Raw genomic sequence first — 9,472 nt, 5'->3', positions numbered from 1 at the left:
ACCACATTTTCTTTATCCAGTAATCAGTTGATGGGCAACTGTGTTGATTCCATATCCAAGCTATTGTGACTTGAGTTGAAATAAATATGGAGGTACAAATAACTCTGCCATAAGATGATTTACTTTCCTTTGAACAAATTCCCAGAAGTGGAATAGCTCGATCATATCTTCAGATTTCTGGGTAATCTCATTACTGTCTCCCATAATGTTTGTACTAGTTTACATTCCCACCAACATTGTAATAAAGTATCACTCTCTCCACAAACTTACTAGTATTTATTAATTTTTTTTATTTTTGGATGATAGCCATTATAACTGGGGTGAAATGAAACCCCATTTTGGTTTTTATTTGAATTTCCCTGATGGCTAGTTATTCTGAACATTTTTTTCATGTATCTGTGGATCATTTATATCTCATCCTTTAAAAATGCTTATTCGGGTATTTTGCCCATTTATTTTTTAAGTCTTTTTAAATCTTTATTTAAGTTATACAGTTTTCATGTATTTTATATATACAGATATAGGAACATAGTGACACCTTTCCCCTAAATTTCTTCCTGGACATGCTCCAACCCTTCCTACATCTCATTCTTAAATTTGCATTTTTAATTTTTACAAAGATCTATTTCCAGTTAACAAATTGTATGAAGGAAAAAGCAAAAAGAAAAAAAAGAAACAAAACAAAACAAACAAAAAACACTGTTCTTCAATGGAAGAGAAGACAAAGGCTATAAAAAATCATCAAATCTCGAAATGCCTATTTCACTCCAATACATTTCAGGTACTCTATTAGTTACCTCAGATCATGGAAAACGTGATATTTGTCTTTCTGGGATACACTTATTTCACTAACTAAAACGATTTCCAGTTGTATCCATTTTAATTAAAAAGATGAGATTTTATTTGTTTTATAGCTGAATAGTACTGCATAGTGTATACATGCAAAAATTTCTTTATCCATTCTTCAGTTGATGGACATCTGTGTTGATTCCATATCTTAGCTATTGTGAATTGTAGTGCAATGAACATGGGATTTCAAATAACTCTTTAATATGCTGTTTGTTTTGGTTTGGGTAAATCCCTGGGAGTGAAATGGCTGGATCATATGGTAGGCTTATATTCAGATTTTTGGGGTATCTCTATACTGTCTTCCACAGTGGCTGTACCAGTTTACATTCATACCAACTGGACAAATATAACTTCTTCCACACATTCGCATAAGTATTTATCATTTTTTGATTTCTGTAGGAGAAAAATTCTAACTGGAGTGAGGTGAAATGTCTTCTAGTTTTGATTTACATTTCCCTGATGGCTAACGATCCTTAGTATTTTCTCAAGTGCCTGCTGGCCATTTGAATTTCCTTTCTTGAAAAATTCTTGTTCAAGTCCTTTGCCCATTTCTTAACTTGATTGTTTGTTTTGTTGTTAAATATTTTGAGCTCCTTATAGATTCTGGATGTTAATCCTTTATCAGTTGCATAGCTTTCAAATATCTTCTACCATTCTGTCTGTTGCCTCTTCACTTTGCAGAGTGTTTCTATTGCATTGCAGAAGCTTACAGAGCGTGCAGAAGTTTACAAAGGCTATTGATTTTTCTGTGTGGATTTTGTATCTTGCCACTTTGCAAAACTCTTTTATGAGTTCTAATGGTCTCTTAGTGGGATACTTTTTTTATCCCCTATATAGAGGATCATGTTATCTGCAAAATAGAAATGGTCTGAATTCCTCCTTCCAATTAGTATCTGTAACATCTAAGACTATACTAAATAGTAATGGTGAGAGTGGGCATCCTTGTCTGGCTCAGGATTTTAAGGGGAATGCTTCCCACATTTCATCATACAATAAGATGTTAGCAGTGGGTTTGTCAAAAATTTGCCTTGATTATGTTATGAATGTCCCTTCTATACCCAATTTTCTTGATGTTTTTATCATGAAAAAATGTTGTGTTTTATCAAATGCCTTTTCTGCATCTATTGGGATAACCATATAGTTTTGTTCTTCAGTTTGTTCATGTCATGTGCCACATTGATTGAATTGTGAACATTCAGTCATCCCTGCATACCAAGGATAAACTCTGCTTGGTTTGAGAGAATGATCTTTCTGATACTTTATTGGATTTCCTTAGATAATATTTGTTGAAGATTTTTGTATCTATGTTCATCAGGGATATTGGTCTATACTTTCTCTGTTGCATCTTTTTCAGGTGTAGGAACAATGTGATGCAGGATTCATGTTTGGAGTTTGGAAGCAATCACTCCCTTTCAATCAAAAGCTTGAGAACAATTGGAATTATTTTATCTTTAAATGTCTTGTAGAATTCAGCAGGGAAGCCGTCTCATCCTGAGCTTTTATTTTATTTTAGGGGAGTGTCTTTATTACTGATTCAGTTTCCATATTCGTTATTGGTCTGATTAGGTGTTCTTTGTTCTACATGACTCAATATTGTTAGATTGCATGTGGCTAGGAATCTATCCATTTTTTCTAGGGTTCTCAATTTGTTGGTGTACAGCCCTTTGTAGAAAATCCTGATGATTGTTTATATTTCTGTGGTATCTGTTGTTACATTTCCTTTATAATGTATGATTTTATTGATTTGGGTCTTTTCCTTTTTTTATTGGGTAGTTAGTTCAATAGTTTACCAATTTTGTCTGTTTTTCAAAAAAAAAAAAAAAACATTCTGCATTTCACTTATCTCCTGCATGTTTTGCTTTTAAATTTGTTTATTTCTTCTCTAATTTTAATTATTTCTTTCCTCCTACTATTTTTGGGTTTGGTTTGTTGTTGTTTTTCTAGGTCCTTGAGATGCATTGATAGCTTAGTTATTTGGTTCCTTTCCTATTTCTTGATGTAGGCACCAGTTGCTATAAAATTCCATCTTAACACTGCTTTTGCTGTATCACATAAAATTTTTTAAACTTTCATTTAATAAATATAAATTCCCAAAGTACAGCTTTTGGATTACAGTGGCTTTCCCCCGCTATAACTTTCCTCCCACCTGCAACCCTCCCACCTCCCGCTCCCTCTCCTATTCCAGTCACGTCAAGATTCATTTTCAATTATCTTTATATACAGAAGATCAATTTAGTATATATTAAGTAAAGATTTCAACAGTTTGCACCCACACAGAAACACAAAGTGTAAAGTACTGTTTGAGTACTAGTTATAGCATTAATTTACATTGTACAACACATTATGGACAGAGATCCTAAATGGGGAGTAAGTGCATAGTGATCCTGTTGTTGATTTAACAATTGACACTCGTTTATGGAGTCAGTAATCACCCTCGGCTTTTGTCATGAGTTGCCAAGGCTATGGAAGCCTTTTGAGTTCTGATCTTATTTAGACAAGGTCAGAGTCAAAGTGGAAGTTTTCTCCTCCCTTCAGAAAAAAGGTACCCACTCTTTTGATCTCCCGTTCTTTCCACTGGGTTCTCACTCGCAGAGATTTTTCATTTAGGTTTTGTTTGTTTGTTTGTTTGTTTGTTTTTTGCCAGAGTGTTTTGGCTTTCCTTGCCTAAAATACTCACATGGGCTCTTCAGCCAGATCCGAACACTTTAGGGGCTGATTCTGATGCCAGAGTGTATCACATAAATTTTGATATGATGTATTGTCATTTTCATTTGCTTCCAATGTACTTAAACTTTAAAACATATACATAATGGAAAAAAAAAAAAGAGAGAAAGAGCAATGGATAAAACACTTAAACTCCTTTCTTGAGCTCCCTAGTGTAGGCCCTTCTTTTTTCTATTTTATGTTGTTTATTTATTTGAAAGGTAGAGTTACAGAGAGAGTGAGAAAGGTCTTCCATTTGCTGGTTCAGTTCCCAAATGACTGCAAATGCTGGAGCTGTGCCAATGCAAAGCCAAGAGCCAGGAGCGTCTTTTGGGTCTCCCACATGGGTGCAAGGTTCCAACAACTGGGACTATCTTCTACTGCTTTCCCAGGCCATGGCAGGGAGCTGTATTTGAAGTACAGCAGCTGCGACTTGAACTGACACCCATATGGCATGCCAGCACTGTAGGCTTCATCCACTATGCCATAGTGCTGGCTCCATATAGATAATTTTTAAACTTTTTTTCAGATTATACATGCACCCTTAATCACTAACCCTCTTGGAGGAATGAATTATCATGTTGATTTTTAATTGGGTAGCTAATCATGTCAAGTAAATCCCTTGCAAGGAGTCCTTCTTGCTTTAGGATATATAGGAAACTTGGTTCATTTATAGCAGAGATAGAAAGTTTTGGGGTGAATAGTTATACTTAAGAAGATTACTAGCAAAGTCATTTAGGTAAAGAAACCACATGTTTTAAACAGCTTTGTCAGAAATATGAATGATGGGTAGAAATGCACCGGCTTGATTCTTGGATATCTCAGTTATTCAACTAAAATAGGGAAAGACGTCTATTATTTGATTCTATAAAATCTTAAAGGTTCACATAGGTTTTATCTATTTAGAATAATATATCTGACTAAATCAGGTAATTATATAGATAATGCTGCAGCAAACTTCAAGTGCTCCCTTCTAGGAAGCCTCAGAGCAAAACATTTAGGTAGTTGGCACACTTGAGATACTGGTGAATAAGTCACAGTTTCTCTAGGGAAAACATTTAATGCTGAATAAAATTAGTAATATGCCTTCAGAGATCCATTTGATCCAGATTAGCAACCTGTGTTTGGAGAAGAATTAAAATCAAGTCAACCTACAAATTAATTTCTATGTGATCCTCAGCACTAATTCTACCTTTTCCATTTGAATTGCATAATGTCTCATGAGTAATTTTATAATTCAGTAGAAGGTATATGATTGGAAAAATATTTTAAGCAAGCATCATAAATGTGTAAATTTGACATAGTAAAACAAAAATAAAAATGACACTTTTTCGTTATTTCTCCCTGTATATTCTTTTAATTTATAAAGTGCTAGGCACTTAAATAAGTTATCAATACTTTAGAATAAATACCTGTTTCCATTACTGTTGGGTCTTGTGTTAACATAATGGAACAAAAAGTATATGATGAAAAGTGCTCCAACATTTTCAGATTATTTCAGAGATTACTGTCATGTAATTTCTAATTTAATTTGAAAAAAAAGCACCAAAGATATAAACTGACTCATGTAAGTATATAATAAAATCAAAGGTAGCAAGAATTTGATGTTAAGGAATATGCTAATTCAAAATTTCTAATCTAATAAAACCCATTGATCATATAACTTACCTGCTATAGCCTAAATTCATGCATACATTTATCACTTTGAAGTAATTCATTGAAAAATACTTAAAATAGAGTGATATAAAATTTGATATATAGTACAATAATAAATATAATAAATATCAAGAAATGGTAAAAAATTCATTTGGAAACTGCAGCAGGCTGATAATGGCTTTTATGCTCTTATTCAAAAATTACAATTTTTGCAACAAATTACTCTCCGATTCCATTTTTTTTATTATTTTTTTGACAGGCAGAGTGGACAGTGAGAGAGAGACAGAGAGAAAGGTCTTCCTTTGCCGTTGGTTCACCCTCCAATGGCCGCCGCGGCTAGCGCGCTGCGGCCGGCCCACCACGCTGATCTGATGGCAGGAGCCAGGTGCTTCTCCTGGTCTCCCATGGGGTGCAGGGCCCAAGGACTTGGGCCATCCTCCACTGCACTCTCTGGCCACAGCAGAGGGCTGGCCTGAAAGAGGGGCAACCGGGACAGAATCCGGTGTGCCGGTGCAGCAAGGCGGAGGATTAGCCTTGTGAGCCGCGGCGCCGGCTCCAATTCTATTTTCCATGAACTTTCCTTTAGTATCATGATTTTGTTTCAATGTAGGTTTTGCTACTAGCTAATTAATAAAATTATTGCAATTTTATAGAAGTGAAAGTTGATGCAGATAAAATAAATTGCTTTTTCCTAAAGTTAAACATCTATTAAATTGAAGAATTGTGATTGAATCTAAATTTTCTGGCTCTAGATTCTGTGGTTTTAACCCTTATTTCATGATGCCCTTCTTAGGTACTTTTTAGGCACCAAAACTTTGATTTTAATAATTCTTTTTCCATATTTATGACAATAAAGTGAAGCAAAAGAATAAACAGATCCCAGAAAGTTAAATGGTTGGTGATCCAGACAGGACTTGTGTCCATTCAACTTCCTTAGAGATTTCTCTTTCCAAGTATTTCTTTTTGTTTGTTTGTTTTGCCTTTTTTTAACTTTTATTTAATGAATATAAATTTCCAAAGTACAGCTTATGGATTACAATGGCTTCCCCCCCATAACGTCCCTCCCACCCGCAACCCTCCCCTTTCCCACTCCTTCTCCCCTTCCATTCACATCAAGATTCATTTTCGATTCTCTTTATATACAGAAGATCAGTTTAGCATACATTAAGTAAAGATTTCAACAGTTTGCTCCCACACAGAAACATAAAGTGAAAAATAATAGATGATTTTTTAAATGATGATGAAATCAGATCAGACCTACAGTCATGTTTAATCCCAGTGAGAGTCAAGTTGGGAATTGATAATTTCTTCTTTTTTTTTTTTTTTTTGTTTTCCAGAAGATCAGTTTAGTATACATTAAGTAAGGATTTCAACAGTTTGCACCCCCATAGAAACACAAAGTGAAATATACTGTTTGAGTACTCATTATAGCATTAAGTCTCAATGTACAGCACATTAAGGACAGAGATCCTACATGAGGAGTAAGTGCACAGTGACTCCTGTTGTTGACTTTACAAATGGACACTCCTGTTTATGGCATCAGTAATCTCCAAATGCACCAGTCATGCGTTTCCAAGGCTATGGAAGCCCCTTGAGTTCTCGTTTCAGTTCACAATTGATCATAATGAAAGGACTAAGAGTCAAAGGGAGCACATAAACAAGTCTAGTACCTGCTAATACTAACCAATAGAATAAATAAAGGGGAGAGTTATCCAACATGGGAAGCGAGATACTCAGCAGACTCATAGAATGGTGGATGTCCTAAACAGCACTCTGGCCTCAGAATCAGCCCTAAAGTCATTCGGATCTGGCTGAAAAGCCCATGAGAGTATTTCAGGCATGGAAAGCCAAGACATTCTGGCAAAAAAAAAAAAAAAACACCTAAATGAAAGATCTCTGTGAGTGAGATCCCAGTGGAAAGAACAGGTCTTCAAAGAAGGAGGTACCTTTCTCTGAAGGGAGGAGAGAACCTCCACTTTGACTATGACCTTGTCTAAACAAGTATTTCTTAAGTTATATCTGATTTTCCATAATACATTATCCACTGGTACAAATTATGTCACATATTCATGGATTATTGCCAAAATTTTTAAAATGCTCACAAACTTAAATGACAGAGACAAGAAAATTGCTCTATGAACATGCTTTATACAATGCAAATGTAAATCTCAACCATGGATTTTATTAAATGTAAATGAATGCTGTTACATCCTCTATGCAAATTTGAATTTCACAGTCAATTTTGAGCCTTCCCTTAATGCAGAATGGCAAAATACTCTTAATAATGAACTGAGATATTCATCCAAATAGTTCGCTCTATTATATTCAATTATTTTTCCTATTTTAACAAATTTAAAAAAATAATATTAAATAATAAAATTACAACTAAAATTCTCATATGCCTTAGACTATTCCTGATATTGTAGAAATAGATAAATAGTTCAGTCTTTCTGTTACTATTTTTTTCAGTGACTCAGCAAGAAGCTGAGCTCCTTTCCATACTCTTTTTCTATATATATTGTTAGCATATCCCTTAATTAACTTCCTACATACATGCCATACACACCCACACACACTCACAAAAATTTTAGATATTTAAGGAAAATACAAAAGAAACAAACCTATTAAACTGTTCTAGTGCAAAACTGATTCTTTGATTAATCTAATAAAAATCATGTTTTAGAAGATCTTGTAATTGTTACATATTTTGATAAAAATAAAAAAATACTTTTTGAATATTTCATGTTATAAAATTGAAATTATACTCATTTGGTTTAATATCAATAATGATTTTAAACAGCTAAGAGTTTTTATATGGAAACCTTGTATCTTCCTTTACTGTTAACACTTTACCCTTCTGTCTTTTTAAACTTTAGAGTTGCTCCTTGTTCTTCTAAAATCTATAGTCAAAAAAAACCCTTCCCATGGATATTTTAGCCTTTAGATTTTTCCACAAGGAAACCTGTTTTCACTAACTTTGAATACAGTGGTCTCGTTCCAATGGGAGGAGAAGGAAACCACTATTCTCCTTGTGAAGAAACACAGGATTTGGTTAGCTTCTAGAAAATAAACTGGCTCACCTTTAATGACGTTGGGGGTCACTGCACTTTCAACAACAAAATACATATGATTGATTTTCCTCCTTTATTCCAGTGCTGCTGTACAGAGAGCATTAAAGCATTACTGCTTAGAACAAAGATATTTTTGTAATCAACTGCAATTTGTAAAATTTCTTGGAATTCAGACTTCTCCTAATAGACATTTTAAACGTTATTCCAGGGGCCTGCACTGCGGCATAGCTGATAAAATCCACCACCTGCAGTGGACACTGATTCAAGTCCCAACAGCTCTGCTTTCGATCCAGCTCTCTGCTATGGCCTGGGAAAGCAGTAGAAGATGGCCCAAGTCCTTGGGCCCTGCACCTGCTTGGGAAACTTGGAGGAAACTCCAGGCTCCTGGCTTTGGAACCACGCAGCTCCAGCTGTTGCATCCAATTGGAGAGTGAACCAGCGGGTGGAAGCCCTCTCTCTCTCTCTCTCTCTCTCTCTGCCTCTCCTTCTCTCTCTGTGTAACTCTGACTTTCAAATCAATCAATCAATCTTTAAGAAATTTTGAGTATTTGTACTATATTTTATTAACTTAGACTTGTTATTAACTGAATCCAGGGCCAAAGTGAAAAATATTCATAGCCTAGCTCCTAAGTATTCATTCAAACATTCATTCATTTTTAACATGCATTCATTAATTTTTTTAAATTTTATTTATACAACTGTTCCATGCCACATAAATTAAATATTCAATATATGAAGATGTACAAAATGAAAACATCAGTATTCATAAAGCATTAAGTACAATGAAAACTTAAAAACATACATGAAATGTATGTATCATTAAAATTATAAATAAATGTTTTTCAAGAATATATACACAATTTTGAGTCTGTACCGCAGCTCAATAAGCTGATCCTCTGCCTTGCGGCGCCGGCACACCGGGTTCTAGTCCCGGTCGGGGCGCCAGATTCTGTCTCAGTTGCCCCTCTTCCAGGCCAGCTCTCTGCTATGGCCTGGGAGTGCAGTGGAGGATGGCCCAAGTGCTTGGGCCCTGCACCCCATGGGAGACCAGGATAAGAACCTGGCTCCTGCCTTCGGATCAGCGTGGTGCGCAGGCCGCAGCGCGCTGGCCGTGGCGGTCATTGGAGGGTGAACCAATGGCAAAAGGAAGACCTTTTTCTCTCTCTCTCTCTCTCTCTCTCACTGTCCACTCT

Source organism: Oryctolagus cuniculus, chromosome 9 (genome assembly GCF_964237555.1).
Source record: "Oryctolagus cuniculus chromosome 9, mOryCun1.1, whole genome shotgun sequence".
Taxonomy (NCBI): domain Eukaryota; kingdom Metazoa; phylum Chordata; class Mammalia; order Lagomorpha; family Leporidae; genus Oryctolagus; species Oryctolagus cuniculus.
This window is presented reverse-complemented; position numbering follows the sequence as displayed.